This window comes from Camellia sinensis, chromosome 6, assembly GCF_055761805.1.
Source record: "Camellia sinensis isolate YWXY chromosome 6, ASM5576180v1, whole genome shotgun sequence".
Classification (NCBI taxonomy): domain Eukaryota; kingdom Viridiplantae; phylum Streptophyta; class Magnoliopsida; order Ericales; family Theaceae; genus Camellia; species Camellia sinensis.
Genome location: NC_138966.1, coordinates 73,146,728 through 73,169,201, shown reverse-complemented (window position 1 = coordinate 73,169,201; position 22,474 = coordinate 73,146,728). Strand labels below are relative to the sequence as shown.

Below are 22,474 nucleotides of genomic sequence, written 5' to 3'. Positions count from 1 at the left end.
AATAAGTCATACAGTCACTCTTGGTTCCTCCAATTTGACCATAAATTCAAGTCAGAATTTCCCACTTGGTTTCTTATATGGTGGACTCAGCATGGTGCTATTCCTGAGATCTTCCCCTCTATTTTAATTGAACAATTAAATTATTTCTCTTCTGTTTTTAAACTCAGTCAACAACAAAAACAATTTCCTTGGTTACTCATTTTTATATCCAAATACAAAGTCCCCTGGATATTTAAATGGCAATGTGCTATTTCTGATAACTTGGTTATTCGCCAACACTTTGTTAAATGGTGGGATAATTTTAAACCCCAACGCATAATTGATCAAGTTCAAGAGGAATTCCTAGTCAATCTCCATGCACCAACACCTGCAATGGTCAAAGCTCAGCAGAACCCAACTGCTTCAGTCACCCAAGGAACTCAAGGAAGCCCAACAATTAGCTCTTCGAAGCCCAAATCATCCAAATCCAAGTCAGCTCAGTCAAAGCCCAAAGCTAAGACCAAGTCATCTAGTGATGAATTGATCCGGATGGCCAAGCTATTTATGGCCCAAGCCAAGTCACAAATTGGAGATGAAACCTCTGAAGAATCTAGTTCCTTTGAAGCTTCAGCCAACAATGATCCTTATGGGCCCCAGTTTCAAGATGCTCAGGACACATATGCTTAAACAGTCAGCCATTAGATTCTATATTTGTATATATTAGCTTCAATCACTACTTTTACTTTGAGAAAAGCTGCTGATATATATATTGATTCCCCATCAGTCAACTGTGCAGTCACGTTCCCTCACTACAAGTAAAAAAAAAAAAAGTAACAAAGTTCTCGGTCACAGAAAGATGCTCTCTGCACCTATGTACCTCTTATTTTCAAGCTTTTCAGAAGTCACAAGTTTCATCGTATTTTTCAACTTTTGAAGTCACAAGCCTCACAGCTCCAATCACGGGTCTCACAGTTCCAAGTTTCACAAGCTCAACAGTTATCCACTTTGCCTATAAAAGAGGCTTCTCAGCCAAAGACCATGGCAGAAGGCAAAAAGAGAGTTCACAATTTTCTTTCGCAATTTCTCTCAATCTTTGTAAAATTTTAAGTTTGTTTTAAAATTCAGTTTCTAAGGATGCAAGTAGAAGCTGTATTCTCCAGTTACTTCCAGTAAACAATTTTGTATTTTCCGATTACTTCCAGTAACCAATTGTAAGTTAATATTATTAGTTTAATTTACTTATCTATTCTTATTTAAAAATATTTTGTTTAGTTTATATGACTTTTTTGTTACTACAAAGATATTCTCTTTCATCATCAGTCAATAGTCATTAAACCCATCTATGATCGTACATTCAGTAGTAAAATTGTTTACAATTCTCTTTACATCCACAATATAGTTTCTCTTGATGAATGGGGTTCTCCTTTTCAACTCAGAGATTTACCTGGTCATACAATCCAATATAGTTATTATGACTCTATGGATGCTTGGTTTAAAGTTCTCTTGTACCAAAATGAGTCATACAGTCACTCTTGGTTCCTCCAATTTGACCATAAATTCAAGTCAGAATTTCCCACTTGGCTTCTTCGATGGTGGACTCAGCATGGTGTTATTCTTGAGATCTTCCCCTCTGTTTTAATTGAACAAGTAAATTATTTCTCTTCTGTTTTTAAACTCAGTCAACAACAAAAACAATTTCCTTGGTTACTCATTTTTATATCCAAATACAAAGTCCCCTGGATATTTAAATGGCAATATGCTATTTTTGATAACCTAGTTATTCGCCAACACTTTGTTAAATGGTGGGATAATTTTAAACCCCAACGCATAATTGATCAAGTTCAAGAAGAATTCCTAGTCAATCTCCATGCACCAACACCTGCAATGGTCAAAGCTCAGCAGAACCCAACTGCTTCAGTCACCCAAGGAACTCAAGGAAGCCCAATTCCACCAGTCAGACTTCGAAGCCCAACAACCAGCTCTTCGAAGCCCAAATCATCCAAATCCAAGTCAGCTCAGTCAAAGCCCAAAGCTAAGACCAAGTCATCCAGTGATGATTTGATCTGGATGGCCCAAGCCAAGTCACAGACTGGAGATGAAACCTCTGAAGAATCTAGTTCCTCTAAAGCTTCAACCAACAATGATCCTTATGGGCCCCAGTTTTAAGATGCTCAGGACCCATATGCTTAAACAGTCAGTCATTGGATTTCATATATGTATATATTATCTTCAGTCACTACTCTTACTCTGAGAAAAGCTGCTGATATATATATTGATTCCCCATCAGTCAACTGTGCAGTCACGTTCCCTCACTGCAAGTAAAAAAAAAAAGTAACAAAGTTCTTGGTCACAAAAAGATGCTCTCTGCACCCATGTACCTCTTATTTTCAATCTTTTCAGAAGTCACAAGTTTCATAGTATTTTCCAACTTTTGAAGTCACAAGCCTCACAGCTTCAATCACGGGTCTCATAGTTCCAAGTTTCACAAGCTCAACAGTTATCCACTTTGCCTATAAAAGAGGCTTCTCAGCCAAAGACCAAGGCAAAAGGAAGAAAGAGAGTTCACAATTTTATTTCGCAATTTCTCTTAGTCTCTGTAAAATTTGAAGTTTGTTTTAAAATTCAGTTTCTAAGGATGCAAGTAGAAGCTGTATTCTCCAGTTACTTCCAGTAAACAATTCTGTATTTTCCGATTACTTCCAGTAACCAATTGTAAGTTAATACTATTAGTTTAATTTACTTATATGTCCTTATTTAAAAATATTTTGTTTAGTTTATTTGACTTTTTTGTTATTGGGAAACATTATAAAAAAAATCATGTTATAAAAAAAAATCTTTGTTAAGTGTAGCAATAAAGGTGCCACTAGATTTTAGTAGCAAAATGTACGGAGGAAGCGATCAACTTGCAAAACTTAGTAGCACGGACATGATGTGTATTGTAATAGGTAATTTTATTTCTTCTTTGCGCCCTATTAATGACAAAGTTATGTTGACCAACATCACAACCTTGGGTATTCTTATAATCACTGTGATTGTGTATGTCTACGTCCAATTAGGCACTTTTATAATTTCCAAAGAAATACTAGTACAACATGTTCTTGTTAATTTTTCCATGCTTATGTTGTTTGTAATATCAACTTTCTCGGCGGTTAATGTTGCTACCACTAAAAAATATCTAGAATTGGAATATAGTGAAATACACAAAAAAAAAAAGCATTAAGAGAACGCATTGGAGAGAAAATTGCAGTTGAAAAACTAAAAGAAAATTGTCAACAAGTATTGGATGATGATAGAAACTGTGAGCCCAGAGTTTGTGATGGCACATTCTATGACTTGCTCTGCTTCAGGGGCGATCTATCTTATGACTGCTCTAATTTTATCAAAAGTGGAGTTCTGAGTGCGGGATATTGTTATAATCTGGGAATCAGATTATGGGGGTTAACAACTTTAATTTTTGTAATTCAAACTGCTACAGTGGATGTGGGGATTATTGGTCCAGTATGTAGATGGTTCACTGCCATAAAATTCAAATGCTCCGAGAAAAGTACCAAAGGCTTCAAAACTGAGCTCAAACCAGAGAGTTCTTGGATTCAGAGGTTGGAAGAATGGAAGAAGAGCTCCATAGTTCTTCAAATACGTGGTCCGAAATTTAGAAAACTTGTCCAGCGCACCAAAAATCTAGTTTTGAACTTCTATATAATGGTTCAAGTTATGATTGTGGTAACAAGCAAATTAACTCTTCTCATTCCCCTTTTTTTCGTTTGCCTGCTCATGTCATGTTACTAATGTTACTATAAGTTGTTTAAGGAGCTTGTACATAACTCAACATCCCTTATGAAGTTGGATATTGGCAATTATAATGTTTTGATTCTTGAAGGTTAAGAGGAACTTACTCAAAGTACCTTGAAGAACATTAATAAAGCAGCGGATCATTTCATCGTCAAGGCCAACAAATAGCAGCCCAGAAATTTAATCGAGCTTCTTTAACAGAAATCTACAAGTGGCTTCAAATGCATATTAGACTTTCACAGTGACACTGTTCCATAATTAGATTCTCAAGAACCTCCTAATTGCTAGGCTCTGCCAGTGGTGACTCTAACTTGCATCGCCATTGCAGTTTCCAAAATCAATAAGAACATGGCTGACAGGCTTGTGCGCACATGAGCAAAGGCCTCTCGTACGTCAGACATGTAGACGAAACCATGGATACTAAAAGGAATCTCATAAATAGTAGAGATGCTGCTGATGAAGTGCGGTTAGAAGTCAAATTTGATGGCAAGTGGATTGGTGAGGAACTCACCAAAATAGCTTCCAAAGAAACATCTTGTAGAGAGACTTTTCAAAAACTCACTGGTTGTGCTCAGAAAATTGTTATAAAATGAAATGCAGATATCAATGGAAGCCCTGATAGGAACCCTACCAATTGGCCCATTAATGTTATAGCAGCTAATTCCATGTACAGAATTTGCAAATCTCTATTGTTGGATGATGAAGGTAACAATCACCAGATAAGTCATGGCAAACTGTTCGTGAAATTATTTGATGTGATCACAGGCATGTTTCTTCTTTTTCTTCTCTTTTTTTTAACAAGGGTGTCTGAGGCTTTTCCTTGTACTTTTTATAGTCACCCGACCCATGCATACTTGGCAATTACCGGGGCCCAAACTCTGAGGGTGGCCTAAATAGAATCAAGCAGTTTATATGAGATTTCAACTCGTGACCTACGCTTCATCAGACGCTTATCATGACTTAACTTGGTACTTGTGTTATCAACTTACCTACCTGGTGTTATGTAATTGCAAGTATATTGGGCGCTTGTTGTGACATCCTGAATGTTTAATTAAATACCACATAATATTTATAGCTATATATAATTATAGTTGTGTGTGATAATATATTATTAAAAAAATTAAATAACTAAATAAATAAATAAGTAAATAAATAAATAGTTTATAATTATATGAATTATTGGACCAAATAAAATGACACAAAAGTTAAGTAAATAAATATAAAAGTAATAATAATAATAATAATAATAATAATAATAATAATAATAATAATAATAATAAGATAGTTATCCAATCAAGATAGCAAATCTGTGAGTTAATTAGGATGGAAGGTGGCATTTGTGGGTTAAGTCACTTGTACAGAATATATAAATTTGGATCTGTTGGATCTATTCATCATTATGAAGATACTCACCAGATGGTGAGTCATCACGGGGCCTTGTGTATATAAGGCAAGCCGAGGCAGGAAAATTGATGGTACCAAAAAAAGGAAAATCAGAGAAGGTACTGCAAAGAGAGGAGTCTCGAAAAGATAGGGAAAATAGGAAGAAAACAGGAGGAAATAATCTTGAGGTGAGTTATGTTATACCTTGAGTCACTATAAAATATTTTACGTATGTTTAGAGTTAGCATAATTTATTTTACGTAATTTGTGTTTTATAAATTATATTAATATTTCGATTACGTTAATTATTTTTTGAACTCTATTTGCTTAAATTGAAACCCATGAATATGTTTGTTTAAATTTTAAAAATTATTTGATAATGATTTTATAAACAATTATGTTTTGAAAGTACTACCATAGGAGTCTCATGCCTTGGGGAACTTAAATAACCATTGGCCTCTGTTTGGTCACTTTGTGACCCTCTGTTTGTCATGGATCCATTGACCCCTGTTCTGACTGTCACTCCAGTGACCTCTGTTCTGTTTCGTTCTATACCGTGGTTATGATTATTTATTTACATAATTTCTGTATTTCAGTTTATGCAACTTTAAATAATTTGCTTATTCAAATTAAATTATTCTAGCTACCTATCCATTGTTATTTTGTTTTCCATATACTCTTGGCATAATATTTCTCACTCTGCTGTATGTTTATAGTTGTTACTCTTTCAGGTGATGAGATGTAAGGAAGACCCGTAACTTCATGTAGTGGAACCCGTATAAGAATTTGATATTGATCCGTTATTTTTTTTCTTTCCTTTTCTTCCTTTTTTTTTTTTTAAGGGCTGGTTACTAAATGGAAAAAAAAAAAAAAAGAGAGCCCTATAGATGTACTTTCTTTTATCAAAATAGTTGAATGAAGTTTATTTTCTATTTAATTATTTTCTTACTTCCATTTTGCCTCCACCTGCGCCATTTAATTTGTTACGATTAGAAATTATTTAGTAAGTTGCGATTCCAGCCCTAAGCCCCTAGGGTTAGGTCGTGACACTTACCTTACCAACTTACCTGGTGTTATAACCATGAAGTGCTTTTCTAGAACCATTGAACGGAGGGAGAAGAGTGTCCGGCTCGCAGCTCAACTTCTCGGCAAAACTGACGAGATTCTGAAAATTTTTGAACAACATGAACTACTCTATGTAACACCCCAAAAAAATATTTAATTTTATAATTGTGAGATATAAAATGTACTTTAAATTAAAACTTATTGTATTTTACAAAATAATAATATAATGTTATTTGATCACTTTGAATCAAGCAAACAATATATATCTATATCTATATCTATATCTATATTATATTTTATTATATTATAATAAGAAGAAGAAGAAGAAAATAAAGAGAACATAAAGAGAGAAAAAAGAAATGAGTTGTAATTCATGAAAAGGAAACACGTGGTCTACCACGTGTAAGCATGGTAAGCCACATGTTTGAGCTTGGCCACCCAAATCACTTATAAATAGGTGGCGCAGTTAAAGGAAGGAAAGGAGAACAAGGAAAGACGGAAAATATAACGAGCGAGGGCCATAGAAGAGGGTGAGTCGGGAATAAAATTAGGGATCAAATTTAAGGTGAGTTTTATTATATTTTTGAGTTATCTTAACTTGTTTTATATAAATTATGTTTTGTAAATTATATTAGTTTTTAAAGTATATTATTGGTTGAATGAACCATATTTGCTTAAAAATGAAACTCATGGATATAATTGTTTATTAAAATGTGTTTTAAGTAATTATGTTATAAATAGAGGTCCCATGCCTTCAGGGACTTAAATAATCAGTGGCCCTCTGATTAGTCACTCTGTGATCCTCTGTTTGTCATGAATTCACTGACACTCTGATTTCTGGTGTGGAGCAAAGTGTTGTGCAAAGCAAAGTATTTGCACGAGCCACCTCTTGAGTCCATACATCTATTCTGTCATGTTTTGTATTGTGGTTATGATTATTTTGGTTATATGATTTCTGTATTATATGTCTGTTATCTAAAATGATTTCCATATTATATACTCTGTATTTTAATATCAAGCTCTGTTTAGCTCAATAATTATCCATGGTGACTTTTATGCCCTTATGCTCTTAGTATAATATTTCTCACTCTACCATACGCTTATAGTTGTTAACCACTTTCAGGTGACGTGTTAGGATCATCACATGGGGTAGGCACAAGACACTTTATAGTCACAGTCTAAGTTTGGGCAATGTAATTAAATAGAAGCTTCAATGTATATGTTTTGTTATTATTAAATAAAGTTTTGGCTACCCTTTTATTTTACTCTGTTACTTTATTAATTTGTTAGGACTTCAGTTATTATCTTGTCGTGACATCAAACCTCTGGGTACCATGTTTGGGTCGTGACACTTTGTCTGCATAATGCTGATCAATTTGCAAGTATTGATGAGTGGCGTGCGAAAATGGAGCAAGCAAATCCACCTGCTTTCCTCTCTTCACCTCGTAATGACTCCATTCCTTCTAGCTCAAGAGTTGGCTATAGACGTTGAGTCCAAGGCCTAATCAAGACATCATTGGTAGTTTTATTAAGAGTAAATTACAAATACACCCCCTGAGATTTGCTTAAAATAAGAATTGGCTCATGTGGTTTGAAAAATTACCAATACCTTCTTGTCATAATTTTTTATTTAACAAAATTAATCGAAAAAGTGAAATTTCTAACTGTTCATCTATACAATAATAAAATTATCTGAATTATTAATTGAAATAAAATTTTAACATTATTAAAAACTGTTAATTAACTTGATAATTTATTAATAAAATGACCTATTTATTATGAAATTATAAACCTTAGGGAGTATAATGTAATTTCTAAAACTATATGGGATAATTTGTAATTTAATTAAACCTCAGTAGGTATGTTTGTAATTTACCCTTTTACTAAAGCTTTGCAGTATTGAAGTTTGTGTTCTATGTATTTTTAAAGTAAATTATAAATAGACCTCCTAAAATTTACTAAAAATACAGATTGCTCTTTTGGTTCAAAAAATTATAAATATCCCATTATTAAAAAATTTTATTTAACAAAATTAACTAAAAAAATTAGTTCATAATTGTTATTCTATACCATAATAAAATTACCTAAATTATTAATTGAAACATATTTTTAAAATCATTAAAAAATGTTAATTGACTTTATGATTTATTAATAAAATGAGCGATTTATTATGAAATTAGAAACCTCGGGAAGTGAAACGTAATTTTAAAAATAACAAGAACAATTCATATTTTAATCAAAACACAATAATATATTTATAATTTATCTTTATTTTTATATTATTTAACACTACCACAAAAATACTTAAAGATCACCTTGAAGAATATCAAAACATGACGCTTTTAATGAAACGACAATTACAAAAATCAAATCAATATTTCAATCCCAGCTAATTAAAAAAAAATTATGTCACTCCCCGATTAAATGTGATTATATATTTTTTCAGTAGTGATTGGGGGCCCGAAAACGGGACCCCCGAATGGCCCTAATTTTTTTTTTTTTTTTTTTTTGTTTCAGCAGACGAAGAAGAGGAGGGGAGGGGGAGGGGGAGGGGGAGGGGGATGGGGACGACGGGGAGGGGGAGGGGGACGACGGGGGAGGGGGACGACGGAGGAGGGGGAGGAAGGAATGGAGGGGGCCTAAAAAATGGAGGAGGAGGCGGCGGAGGCGACACGATCGGCGAGGCGACGAGCGGGGCAGAGCCGACGAGGGGCGGAGGCGACGAAGGCGGAGGCGCGGCGACCGGCGATCGGCGACGACGACGGCGACGGCCTCTCCCTCTCCCTCTCCCTCTCTTTCTCTCCCTCTCCCTCTCTTTCTCTTTCTCTTTCTCTCTTCCCTCACTGCGTATCAGACGGAGGAAGAAGAAGAGAAAAAAAAAAAAAAAAAAAAAATCAAAACCCAAAACGACGTCGTTTTGGGTTTTGAGCCAAATTCGAGCCACTAATTTCGGGCCCTCAAGCATTATTCATATTTTTTATGTCACTGTCTCCATTCTTCGACCGGCGGAGAGTGACGAGCGGTGACGATGGAGGCGATCAGCTAGCGGCGGCAGTGGCAGCGATCGGCGAGCGGTGGCGACAACTATTTTTCTCTTCTCTTTTCTTCTTCTCTTCTCTTCTTCTCTTCTTGTTCTTCATAGAAACACTGCTGTGCTTTTGATTATTGGACTGAGTTGCTTATGGTCATTGAGATTTTCCGAGTCAAAGTTGCCACAAAATGAAGGTAAGAAGATTTACTCATTTTGTATTGATAGTTATTTCTGTTTGGGTGCCAAGAAAATGCAGGAAAAATCAATCAGACTATAGAAATTTTGAGTATTGGTGTTTCATTATATGGGTTCAGTTAAAATGAGCATGCCTTTGGTTTTTTGGGTTAGTTTAGTTTGATTTTGGAGCAAAATCAAAGACATAGCAAACAAAAGATTTAGAAATTTTATATTCTTGTGTCTGTCTGATTTTCTTGAATCAAATAGAGGACCTCTAGGTTGAGTTAATTTGTTTTTTGTTTTTTTTAACCAGTTACAGAGATAGTGGGTAATGTGCTACTTGTGGTTAATGAGCTAACAATCAATAGTTCCAGATACAGCTGCCTTTTTGGCAATCATGAACATGAGCGAAGGCCTACCTAAGGACCTAGACTTGTTGCCTCTGCATCACGAATTCGACTGGGACGACCAAAGAGCAGAAGTTGACAGCGATTCAGTGAATCTAATAAAATACTTCTGTATAAGCCACTGATCTTATAAATCATCTTGCACTTGTGCTTTGATCATTCGGCAAGTAGTGGGCAGAGCTTGGTTTGATGTTTCAACTTTGTTCATGGGACTGAATGATCCTATCTTAAGACCAACTAACACTTTGACCTGACACTTTTTTACTTAGTTGGAAGGATTGTTCAAATTCCTGAAGACTTCAGGTAGAAATGGAAGCGCAAGAGGAGATATACCCAGCTGGATGGGCAACAGCAGCAAAACCCCTGGAAACTCCTGCTTCGATAAGAAGATTATCCAAGATTTCAAAGGCACACCCCTACAACATATCCAGACACCAATCAAATTTTCCTTATCTTTGGAACTGATTGCATAGTGAAGTTCACAACAGTAACCAATGTTTCATCCAACAATAAGATAATCAAATTGTGACCAGGACAAAAATAAGACAATCAAACTGTGAAGATCCAAGTTCTAAATCCCAGCAGACTTATCCTGAATGAAAGGAACTCAAATGTTTACCAGCAGTTCCACTTATAGTTACTTTGCCAAAATTGGCCTCCTACAAATTTTTTATTGCTATATCCAACAATCATCAGTTTGTACCTTCGATATTAGAAGGTTTTTAAAACTAAAGTCTCAGGTTGATCTTCACATATAAGGGATGAAGAGAGTATCGATGACCTATTTTTGCATTGTCATGTGACTTTGGTCTTATGGTGGAGATTATTTCATTTGGTGGAGGTTGATTGGGTCATCCCCCCTTGTGCTTACATGCTTATCATTGACTTTTGGGGATTTGGTTGTAATAGGAAGGCCTCTTGCTTTTTAAAGATGTGTAGTTTTTGTGGTTTTGTGTTCTATGGTTAGAAAGAAACGGAAGAATTGAGGATAAATTAGAAGATATGGAGGGTTAGTGGGATAAAAAAATTTATTTGACATTTGTGTTGGTTTTGGTGTCTCCTTTATGGTGATTCCATTGTTTTGAGTAGTAGAGATTGGAGTGCGGTGTGTGACATGTAATTTTCTTTTCATGTTTGATGGACTTCTTGTCCACCATTGAACTCTTTGTACCTTTCATTGTTCTTTTTTTTTCTTTTTTAATAATATTTTTGTTGCTTATAAGAAAGAAGTGGGTGAAGTAGAAGAAATGTTGTTCTTATTTAGCTAAAATCAATATGATTTAAAAAATTGTTATGTGAAGTAAACTTTATTCTTTTGATTTGTTTCTTAGTGTCATATTGATGTTTCCTTTGCATTGCTGTCACTTACACAGTGGAACATGAGAGATTGGTTGAAGCATACTCTGTTTTAAACCAAAAACTGAAGCATTCTCTTTCTGAACAGACTAATTTGGATAGGACCATCCAGAAATTGAAGGTTTGTGATGTTATCATGGTCAAGGGTTTTGTTCTTTCATTTTTGCATTGATGCTTATATATTTGCTTCGTAGGCTGATTCGAGAAGGTGTGAAGGAGACTACTCTATAACACAGAAGGAGATTGTTGATCTCCAGAAACAGGTAATGGGGAGAGCATCACAAACCTATTTAGTTTTGAACCACATCGGATTGTAACTCATTATTTTTTCATATTAATACCTGTCTACACTTCTCTTACTAATAAGTTAATATCGTAGGTAACGATCATTATAATGGAATGAAGAGATGTACAACTTCATTGTGGATCTGTGGGTAATGATTATGCTGATTACAATACCACTTTTCCTGTTGTTGAATTAAATGCTGACTCTGATGTTGAAAACGTTATTTCTGGAAGGCTGGTAAATTGTGATTTTTTGTTCCTCAGTTTAATGTTTTTTAGGATCTATTTTCTTGAATCTATGTCTGAATTTTATACAAATAACCAGTGCATGCAAGGATGCTAAACAATTATGACAAATATGGATATTAATGTAGTCATAAATTGTTTCATGACTATAATAACAACATCCCTAGGTGGCAATGCCGATATTAGTATTTATATCTTATGCTGATTTTAGTCCTTTTTCAGAATGGTACTGAATAGTTGTATTAGTTCATTTATTTTGCTGTTTTCAAGAGCTGGCTCTGAGAATCTGTTTGTTTGCTGATGTCTGGCAGCATGACATCTGTTACAGGTCTGAACAACAATGAATATCAGATAGCAAGAGGACAGGTACATTTTTTTTGTCTTACCATGTGATGATAATTACATATAGTAGCACGGTTTTTCAATAAGAACCACTATTTAAGAATTTTTTTAATTGATTTCATCTAACCTAACGCAATTAGTTGATGCTTTTCTGTTGTTGATCCTTTTATTGAATATGTTGAAATCATATTCTTATTTGAACTTGACTTCATAATCAAAGACAGTGATAGCATTCCATTTATGTTTGTTAAATTATTTCATGTAATCAAACCAAACCAAACCAAGCCTTTAAGTCCCATCAAATGGGGTCGGCTACATGAATCCTTCTTTTCCACGCAACCTTCTCCAAGGCTATTTTGTTAGTCAAATTTAGTAGATTCATATCTCTATTTACAACGCTAGTCAACGTTAATCTAAGCCTACCCCGTCTCCTAACACTCTCATCTACCGTTACAGCATCGCATCTCTTCACTACTGCCTCTGTTGGTCTCTGTTGAATGTGACCAAACTATCTCAATCGATTCTCTCTCAATTTATCTTCTATTGATACCACTCCTACCCATTCCCGAATACACTCATTCCTAATTCTGTCTTGTCTAGTCTTGCCACACATCCACCTTAGTATCATTATCTTAGCCACACCCATCTTATCTGTATGTTATTTCTTGGTTGCCCAACACTCCGTCTCATACAACATCGCTGGTCTAATAGCCGTTCTATAGAACTTACCTTTTAGTCTAGTGGGTATTCGTTTATTGCACAGTATCCCAGACGCACTTCTCCACTTACACCATTCCGCCTTAATCCTATGGGCCACATCCGCATCAATCTCTCCCGCTATTGTGATAACCACTGGAATTCTGAGCATGACACTTAAGTGCTACTGATGTTCTACAGGTACTGAACCGCAATACAAGATTGGACAAGACTTGCAATTTTGTGAAGGTAAGCAGTTTAATTTTAAATACAAAGTTCATGGTTTTGTGAGACTGATTGGAGGTCTGAAGGTATATATCGGAAATTCTTTGATGTTTTTATTAAGAAGGTATATAATTTTGTTTTTAATCTGACGTAGTAATTCATTTTTTTCCTTGATCTGAATTATTTAGCTAGCTTCAATTAACCACTTGATATGGCTACTGGTTTTCATTGTTGTCATGGAAAATGTATTATAGTTGGATCTATACATACATAGGTGCTATGATCTCAGAGGTTCATCACAAAGCAGAGCAGAAGACCATGAGAGTGCCACATTTAAGGATCTGGATTCTGGATTCTGGATCTTGATTTTATGTTTTACCTTGACCCCTTGACCCGTCATCGACTTTTAGTGTAAGTTTATCACTCTGTTGGTCTCACTAATCATTACCCTCATTGCAAAGTAAATACTTTGTCAGTTTGGTCAGGGAGGAAATTATTTGGAAAGTGAGATTGATATGGAGAATAAGGAGAGATTCTTGGCTAAATTTTTGGAGTTCTAATGTTTTAGATTGGAAAAAATATTCTATTTATCTCCAAAACCCCCTTCGCTCTGGCAATGGAAGTGTTTGCTATACCATGTGACATGTGTAGGCTTCTGCTGCTATTTTTTCTGAAGCACACTTTTTTTTTTTTTTAATAATTTTTTTTGAACTGGCTATGCTACTGATAATATCATAAAAGTACTTCAACAAGAGCGTATTGGTATTCTCTTTCATCAGGATGCGCACCAGTGGGTCCCACTTGGAGAAGTTGGTGCACGTGAGATGACAGTTGCAGCAAGGGAGGGTTGCAGACAACTACAGGTAAAAAATCATGAAGATTTGATATCCTTGTATATATGAGTTGAAGCTCTCTTTGCCAGAAAAACTTATGTGCATGGATTTATATTCTTGTTTGGAAGCATGACTTTTGTGAGTATTGTGATATGCTTTGCCCTGCAGGCCATGTCTCCACAAGACAGGAGTAAAATTTTGCTGAGCATAGCTGATGCCCTGGAAGAAAATGAAAGACTGATCGCCATAGAAAATGAAGCTGATGTTGCTGGCTATGAACAATCATTGATTGCTTGGCTGACTCTAAAGCCTGGAAAGGCAAAACTTTGGTCGATTTGTGTTTAGTTTTTCTTTCTTTCTTTTAATTTTGATATAGATAGCAGGGCATATTATTGAGCTAGGCAAGACTGTTGATTTATGGAAGTTTGGTTAGATTGGATTCCGATTTTTGTTTTACTTCATGATTATTTCCCAGATATATTTACTTACAGAAGTGGCATTCCTTCTGTAAAATGTTCTCATTGGGAAACCCCTCTCTTTCTTTCTCCGGGCATTCATGTATTATTGTTTCTAAATTCGATCTTATGATATGTGAATTTCAAGTCTTGCAAACTCAATTCGTGTGCTTGCAAACATGGAAGAGCCAATTGGTCGTGTTTTGAAGAAACCTAAGGTACTGAAATGGAATTTTGAGGATTTAATTTATTCAGACTTTGGGTATTTTGATAAGGGAAAGGTACAGAAAGAACATTAATATGTTTAAAAGGATTTAACTAGTAATATTTCCCTTTATCTACTCAAGCTATCTTTTGTTGCACAATCAAATTCTGACTTTTGCACCTTGTGTTAGAAATGAAGAAACTAGGTTAGCTTCTTTGAAAATTATGTGAATGCACGTCTACAATTTTTATCAACACAACTGGCCATATTCTTTTTTTCCATTTTTTTTTTTTTGTTTCTCATTTCTGGAAGAGGTTATTACTTTTTGATTTTCTATTCGTGGCCTTTGATCATCATCATCATTGATCTCATGAACTGATATTTTTGGACTACTTTCTTATCCAGATTGCAGACAGATTCATCTTAGAGAAGACATCATCTCCCTTGGGTGTTCTCCTGATTATTTTTTAGTCTTGTCCCGAGGCACTAGTTCAGGTAAACCAGGCTTGCAAGTTTTTGGACGAGGTTGAAGTTGAGCTGATAATAAATACATAACTAAAGATTGAAAATTGAGAATTTGCATGTGTCTCCACATATGAATGCTAGTCTGTCTATGAAGTCATGGAGGTGATATACTTGTTTTTAATTCAATTATCCTAGCTTACTTCTTTATTTTGTTTGTTTTGGTGGTGGTGAAGTGGCTAGTTTTTTTGTGTCAGCAAGAACAATGTATTGGGTATGATAAATGAGATACTTGATACATGCAATGTGTTAGATATGAATTTTTACTTAATTGTCTTACAAATAGTAAGTTTATTAATATGCTTCTAGCGGCCTTTGAATTAATTTATATTTTTATTTTTCGAGCCAGAAATTGCTTGGAGAGATGCAAAATATGGACAAAGAATTCAAGAACTTTGTGGTTGAAGTTTTTTCATTTTTTAATATATGTAATCATAGTTAAAAACTTTTTATTAATTCCTTTGTATATACTTTTGAACATTCAACTTTCATTTATAAAATATTTCATTCAATATGTGGTTGTAATTCAAACGATAGTATATAGTATGTATTGCATTCTTCAAATGCGCGTACAAAAACAATGTTGATTATTCTTTAAATATGTCGAACCCTTTTTTTATCACATGTATTGACTGTGATGAGAAATGCATATAACACGTGATTTTATCTCATTATTAATCACAGGTTTTATTAGATATTAATTACACTTAAAATCTGTAATCTAAATGTTTATTATCACAAATTTTATTAGTTATTAATCACACTTAAAAGATGTGATCTAAATGTTATTAATCACACATAAAAGATGTGATCTAAATAATTATTGCACATGCAAAATGTGTGATGGAATCATCTTTTAATGATTAATGACACTCAAAACGTGTAATTAAAAATGATCCTTTTTAATCACACTTTCAAATATTACACTTTGACAAAATTTAAAACGTGTGATTAAATAATATACATCACACATAAAAAGTGTGATCTGTTTATGATTTTGTAGTAGTTTGAATTTCAATTGCATAAGACATTCTGATATCATTTGGATTTCAAGTGTGTAATAAGAACTAGATTTGAATATTTATCAGGATTTCAAGTGTGTAATAAGAACTAGATTTGGATATTACTCAAATTTCTGATTATATTGCATGTGCAAAATTTTAATGTGCACTTCTAGTTATGTCATTTTCTTTTTTAGTTATGACATTATTTTAGTTATAACTCACGAGTTTTTTAATTATTCTTCATGTTATGTTTACTTATGACATTTTTTTTTTTTTTTTAGTTATGCCTCAAAAAATTAAAATATGTCCCATAGTGTTCCCCATTGTCATAAGTCGTAACGAAGCCATCTAGCATTTTACACGTACAAGTGTTTTTTTCATTTCCATAGATGAAAGGAACTCTAAGGCTGAAAGCTCTGCTCTTCATAATAATTTGTTGAAATACTAGCTTTGGGAATACATAAACTTATAGCCCAAATTTTATTTATTTTTATTATTTTTTCCATAAATAATCTGAAACCTGATTACAGGCAAAAAGAATACTGTGAAAATTTATTGAAATTAATCAATTGGCATGTGGCATAGCAGTATCTCTATTAAGAATATCATTGAGCAAACCCAGAGAAATTCTCCCAAATCCAGAGAAATTCTTTCAAAACTAGAGAAATTCCTGGAGAAATTCTCTCCAATTTAGAGAAATTTTCTCCAAAATCAGAGAAATTCCATTTTCTATGATTTTCAATGGCAACTCTCTACTTATCTCTCAGACCCACTTCATCTTCTTCACCATCTTCATCACAGACCTTTTCTCCAAAATCAGAGAAATTCCATTTTCTATGATTTTCAATGGCAGCTCTCTATTCATCTCTCAGACCCACTTCATCTTCTTCACCATCTTCATCACAGACCTTAAACCTAATAATATTCAAATTTTAAGTTTTTTCCCAGTTCGCACATTTTCTCAGCAACCAAACATGCAACCACTGATACAAAGTCTAGAGAAATTCTTTCCAAAATTTCTTTGGACTCCCCAACCTAGAGAAATTCTCTCAAAACCAGAGAAATTCCCAAACAAACCTTTCCAGAGAAATTCTCTCCAAAATCAGATAAATTCCATTTTCTATGATTTCCAACATCTCTCATACCCACTTCATCTTCTTCATCATCTTCATCATAGACCTTCAACCTAATAATATTCAAATTTTAAGTTTCTTTCTATTTCACACATTTTCTCAGCAACCAAACACGCAACCTTTAATACAACAATCAACTAATCAATAAAGCATAAAGTGAAGCTCTGTGATCTCTGCTCTTCTCAGCAACCAAACACACCTAGATTAGTGACGAGCAGAGATCGGTGACGAGCATGGGCATAGTGGTGGGAATGGGGACAATCTAGAAGATCAAGACTGTTGCTTTAGAGATAGAACATTTTAGAGAGAGAAAGAGACATAGAGATGAGAGAGAGAGAGAGAGAGAGAGAAAGGAGAAGAGATGAATTAAGCAGAAGAGTTTAGAGTGAGAGAGAGAGAGAGAGAGAGACAAAAAAAATGAGGTTTGATTTGAGAAATTTCTCTGTGATATATGAGTATGAGGGTTGAGGGACTTTAGACATCATAAAATAATATTGTGGATCTCTTTTATTATTAAATATGGGAAAGGGACCTTAGACTAATTTTTCCTTTAAAAAACGTCACTTTCACATTATTTAGATTATATTTTTCTATAGAAAAAAATTATTTGTATATTATTTTTTAATTAAAAAAATGGATGAAAGAAGAATAAAACATCCCAAGTACAGACATGCATTAATTTGCTATTAAAATCGAAATACTGTGAGAATGGCATAGAATTGACAAATCCACACCATAGTGTGATGGAGTCGAAACCCCTTTCTCACATACTATCAATAAAATTTGGTGAACTACTTGGCAACTTATAAGGTGAATTTGGGCATCTCTTCGAATTCAAATATGACATTGATTGTGTTGTCTAAACTCATGAGATCTATTACATATATATTATCAGTAATTTGAACTGTTTATTTTATAAAATTCTCAATTTATATCATTCATTAAAAAAATTATATTGATTTAATAATCATAACTTTTTTTAATTTTATGTAGAAAGTTTTTTCTTTAACCTCTTTATCCCGAGGTGCTCTTATTTAATAAAATTTTCATTTTACTAATCTAAAAAAACAAGTATTGTGTTTTGTATGTAACTTTGGCAACTCAACATGAACAGCCACCAGCATTTCCACGAGCTTGGATTGTAAATTGGTTTGATGAGCACATTGCCAAGATCTCATACTAATTATCGATATCATTACAACTTGTTTGAATTTTTGACCTGAAAATAATAAAAAATAAAACTGAAGAAGAAAATAAAACAAAAAAGATAAGAAACCCAAACAAACTTGGAAATTAATTAATTATTTTTTTTACATTGATAACGAGAGATATATTGCACGGGGGAGGGTTCGCAACAATTAAAGCTAACCATGCAAAGAAAAATGAAAAATCTAAGTAGCACAAATCTTGTTAATTATGTATATATTAATAATAGCTACCACTCTCACTTACGTAACGTAACAAATTTAATAGCAAGCAACATGTGACATGACACCTTAATTGTGATGTCCCAGGTATTGGACTTAAATAGTATTGTGTAGTAAAGCAGTGTGCATTGCTTTCGGGATTTTGTTTATCGTATTGAGTCGTGTAATTTCCTTTCCTACTCTTATTTAACCTATCGTAATGTTTCCGGGTTGAAAACTTTGAGCTTTGAGCATTGAAGCTTGTTTTGGATTGAAAAATCAAACTCTGGGTTCAGGGCAAAAACCACTCGTGTGGAATTGGCAACCACCCGAGCGGATCAACACAGGGTTTTCTAGGTTTCTGGGTAGGAAACTGCTCGAGCGGATTTTGGGTCCTTCTTAAGCGGATTTTGGTGAATTTTCTAGACAGCTTTTTGGAGCAAACCACCCGTGAAGGCAAAATTTTTGTTCGTGCGGAATTGAAACCGCTCATACGGATTTCAAGCAAATTGACCACGAGGAAAATAGCCAAGCAGACAAGTTGGCTGGCCTAGCATCTATGCAGACAACTTTTCCCAATCCATTGATGATAGAATTCTTGCCCCGACCAAGCATTAAGGAACAAGAGGCGCCCGAAGTACTCTGTGCCGACTTGGGACTGTCCTGGATGAATCCAATCATCACCTTTCTGAAGGATCGAATTCTGCCCATTGAAAAGAAAGAGGCCAACAAGATCAGAACCAAGTCAGAGCGGTTTTGGCTCTCTCCATCTAGCGACTTGTACAAGAAATCCTTTACTGGGCCATCCCTGAAGTGTGTCCACCCTAGTAAGGTTGAAGCTTTCCTCTTCGAGATCTATGAAGGCATCTGTGGAAGCCACATTGGGGGCAGATCTTTGGCATACTGTGCAATTTCTCAGGGTTATTGGTGGCCGTGCATGCAGGCCGACGCGTAGAAGTATGTTCACAAATGAAAAAAATGCCAAAAATTCGCTCACCAAATCCACCAGCCGGCCAGAGAGTTGCTCCCCCTTACAAGTCCTTGGCCATTTGCGCTTTGTGGGCTAGACATTGTAGGACCGCTTCCAACCGCTCCGGGCAACCGCAAATTTTTCATCGCAGCGACGGACTATTTCACTAAGTGGGTGGAGGCAGAGCCATTTTCCACCATCAAGGAAAAAAAAGTAAAGAGGTTTGTCTGGCAGAATGTCATCACTCGCTTCGGCATCCCAAAAGCCCTCATTTCAGATAATGGCACTCAGTTCGACAAAAAACTCTTTCGCGGGTTTTGTGAGGAGTTAAAGATTGAATTTTACAACTCTACACCGGCCTACCCTCAATCAAATGGTCAAGTTGAATCCTCGAACAAAACCATTTTGGATGGGCTAAAGAAGCGATTGGAGAAGGCCAAAGGGAGGTGGACTGAAGAACTCCCCAATATGCTCTGGGCATACCGCATTACACCAAGACACTCAACCGGGGAAACTCCGTTCACCTTGGCTTACGGCATGAAGGCAGTCATACCATTGGAAATCGGCATGCCAACCATCCGATCCAAAAGTTTTGAACCAAACTTAAACAATGAAGCTGTAGACCTGGAACTTGACCTAGCTAAAGAGAGAAGAGAACAGGGCACTAATCCACATAGCCGCTTACCAACAAGAGCTCTCCAAGAAATACAACAAGACCGTGCATCCTAGGCTATTCAAGGTCAGAGACTGGGTCTTGAGGAAAGTAATGGGCAACACGGTGATTCTTGGGGAGGGCAAATTAGGATCAAATTGGGAGGGGCCATACAAGATAACTAGCCTTGCAGGCAAAAGGGCATACCACCTGGAAGACTTAGATGGCAAAGCTATCCCCAGGCCATGGAATTAGGCCAACCTCAAGATATTTGACTTTTGAAATATGATTTTTTCTACTTCTTTGCTTTTTGTACCTTGGCCTTTTGGCATTGGGTGTAATCTGTGACGTGTAATAGAAGATAGCCCCTTCTTTCTTGTATACTATACGTTTGTGTACAAAAATATTACAACGATATTAAGCTACTATGAGTGCCAGGGGCAAGTATTCAAAACCGGCCTGACTTTTGCGGTACGAGCGGTTTACGGGCTGATTTTGCTCGATAAACCAAGTTGACCTTGCTCGTTCGTACAAACAGTTGGTGTTTCGCCCAACTTGTGTTAAGGCCGAGCTGGTCTTGCTCGCCCGTACAAGCAGTTGGTGTTTTGCTCAACTTGTATTAAAGCTGAGCTGACATTGCTCGTCCGTACAAACAGTAGTGTTTTGCCCAAATTGTACTCGAGTCGAGTTAATTTTTGCTCGCTGATGTAGAGCTGATTTTGCTCGCTACATCGAGCTGATTTTGCTCGCGATTGACCGAGCTGATTTCTGCTCGCCGTTGTAGAGCTGGTTTTGCTCATTACATCAAGCCGATTTGGCTCGTAATTGACCGAGCTGACCTTGCTTGCCCCATCAAACAGTGGTATTGGCTCGTTAAAGTGTTTTCATCCCCAAGCTGATTTTGCTACACTTCCCTAATTTCGAAAAGGAATTTTGCATTTGTGCGCGTTTAAAAAGAAATCAGCTCGGCTTAACAGAGATCATTACGCTTAGAATGCAACGAAAAGATTTTATCTCGGCCAAATTGAAGAAAACGACCACAAGGCATAGAAAAATTCGAATACATGGTGAGCAAAAAGTTCTTCACTTTTCATTCACAATAAAGTCTGATTACAAAAGTGGGGCTCATAGCCCGGCTACATCAAAAACAAAAATGACAAACATAAGCGTAGTTGTGCCCTAATCAATATCTACGGTGTCTTCCAGATTGCCCACCACCTCTTCCGCCACTTTCTGTGCGGTTTCAGCACCAGAGTTCGTTTCTCGTTCGGCAGTTGATGGCTCCTGCTCGCTGCTCAGCGTCGCCTCTTCTGATATGGCCGGCAGTGGAGTTTTGTCAGTTGGCTGTGGAGTTGGATCATTTACCGCGCTAGCCCCTTGAGCGTCCTCTATCAACTTCTGCTGCACGGCGGCAGCATATGCATGCATATAGGAATGAATGAAGGTAGGTGGGGGGTTATTGAACACCTCGGACTCCGGCGTCTGACCGAGTTTTTTTCGCAACTGCTTTCCAGCCGCACTGAAAAAATATGTCTTTGGTGCTCGTCACCTGCCGCCCGTACATCCTTTCCCCCTTGGCGTCTCCCCGATCTTCAGCGTCGTTCACTTCTTTTTTCAGCTCAACCCTGTGGACGGCATAGAGCTTGCATAGCTCGGCCAAATATCTCTCATTTTTTGCCTGCACGACCTTATCCTTCTCTTCCTCGACCTTTGCCAACTTCTCAGCTAGGAGATCCCACTCGTTCAATATTGCCTCATGTGCAGTTTTCAACTTCTCCAGCTCGGTCGTTTTGGCCTCCTTGTCAGTAATAGCCTCCCTCAAATTCTACCGCACTGAAATCATACACTCGTGCGCCAAGTAGTTTTTCTGCGTAGCCTGCAGTAGGGCAGAAGTTAGTATGAGAAACCGATAAATAACTTGAAGTACAATAACGTAATCACTTACTAGAACGATTGATTTTGCCATCGCCCGAAAGCCTTTCAGATCGGACAGTTCCTTATGCTTCTTCCTGTCAAAAGGGAGAAATAAACCCTTGGTCATGTTGAAGCTGAGCGAATGGCCCTTATCCCCGTAAACGGAGTCCTCCACCGTCATTGCTCGGCCCTTGTATTTTAGCTCAGGTGACCAGACTGGAGGGGCAGTGGAATAGGTGGATCGCCCGAAAAGTTGTTGTTTAGTCTGCTCTCCCTGTTCAGCTAATGGCAGCCTGCTGAATCTTTGTCGACAAGGCGCTACTCGGTCTGCTCCCGCCTCGGCCTTTTTTTCGACCAACCAGCAACTTGCTCACTGGCAAGAGCTAGCACGGGCCCTTC

At 36.2% G+C, this 22,474-nt stretch overlaps 1 long non-coding RNA gene across 1 annotated transcript; it reads left to right on the top strand.

Annotated features, from left to right (window-relative positions):
* Positions 1–9,203: 9,203 nt before the first annotated feature.
* Positions 9,204–15,011, top strand: LOC145792697 (uncharacterized). Its single transcript, XR_014332457.1, has 10 exons — positions 9,204–9,441; positions 11,205–11,308; positions 11,382–11,450; positions 11,567–11,621; positions 12,030–12,084; positions 12,958–13,005; positions 13,236–13,392; positions 13,761–13,844; positions 13,983–14,487; positions 14,880–15,011. It is a non-coding gene; the product is annotated as an uncharacterized LOC145792697 (long non-coding RNA).
* Positions 15,012–22,474: the final 7,463 nt, after the last annotated feature.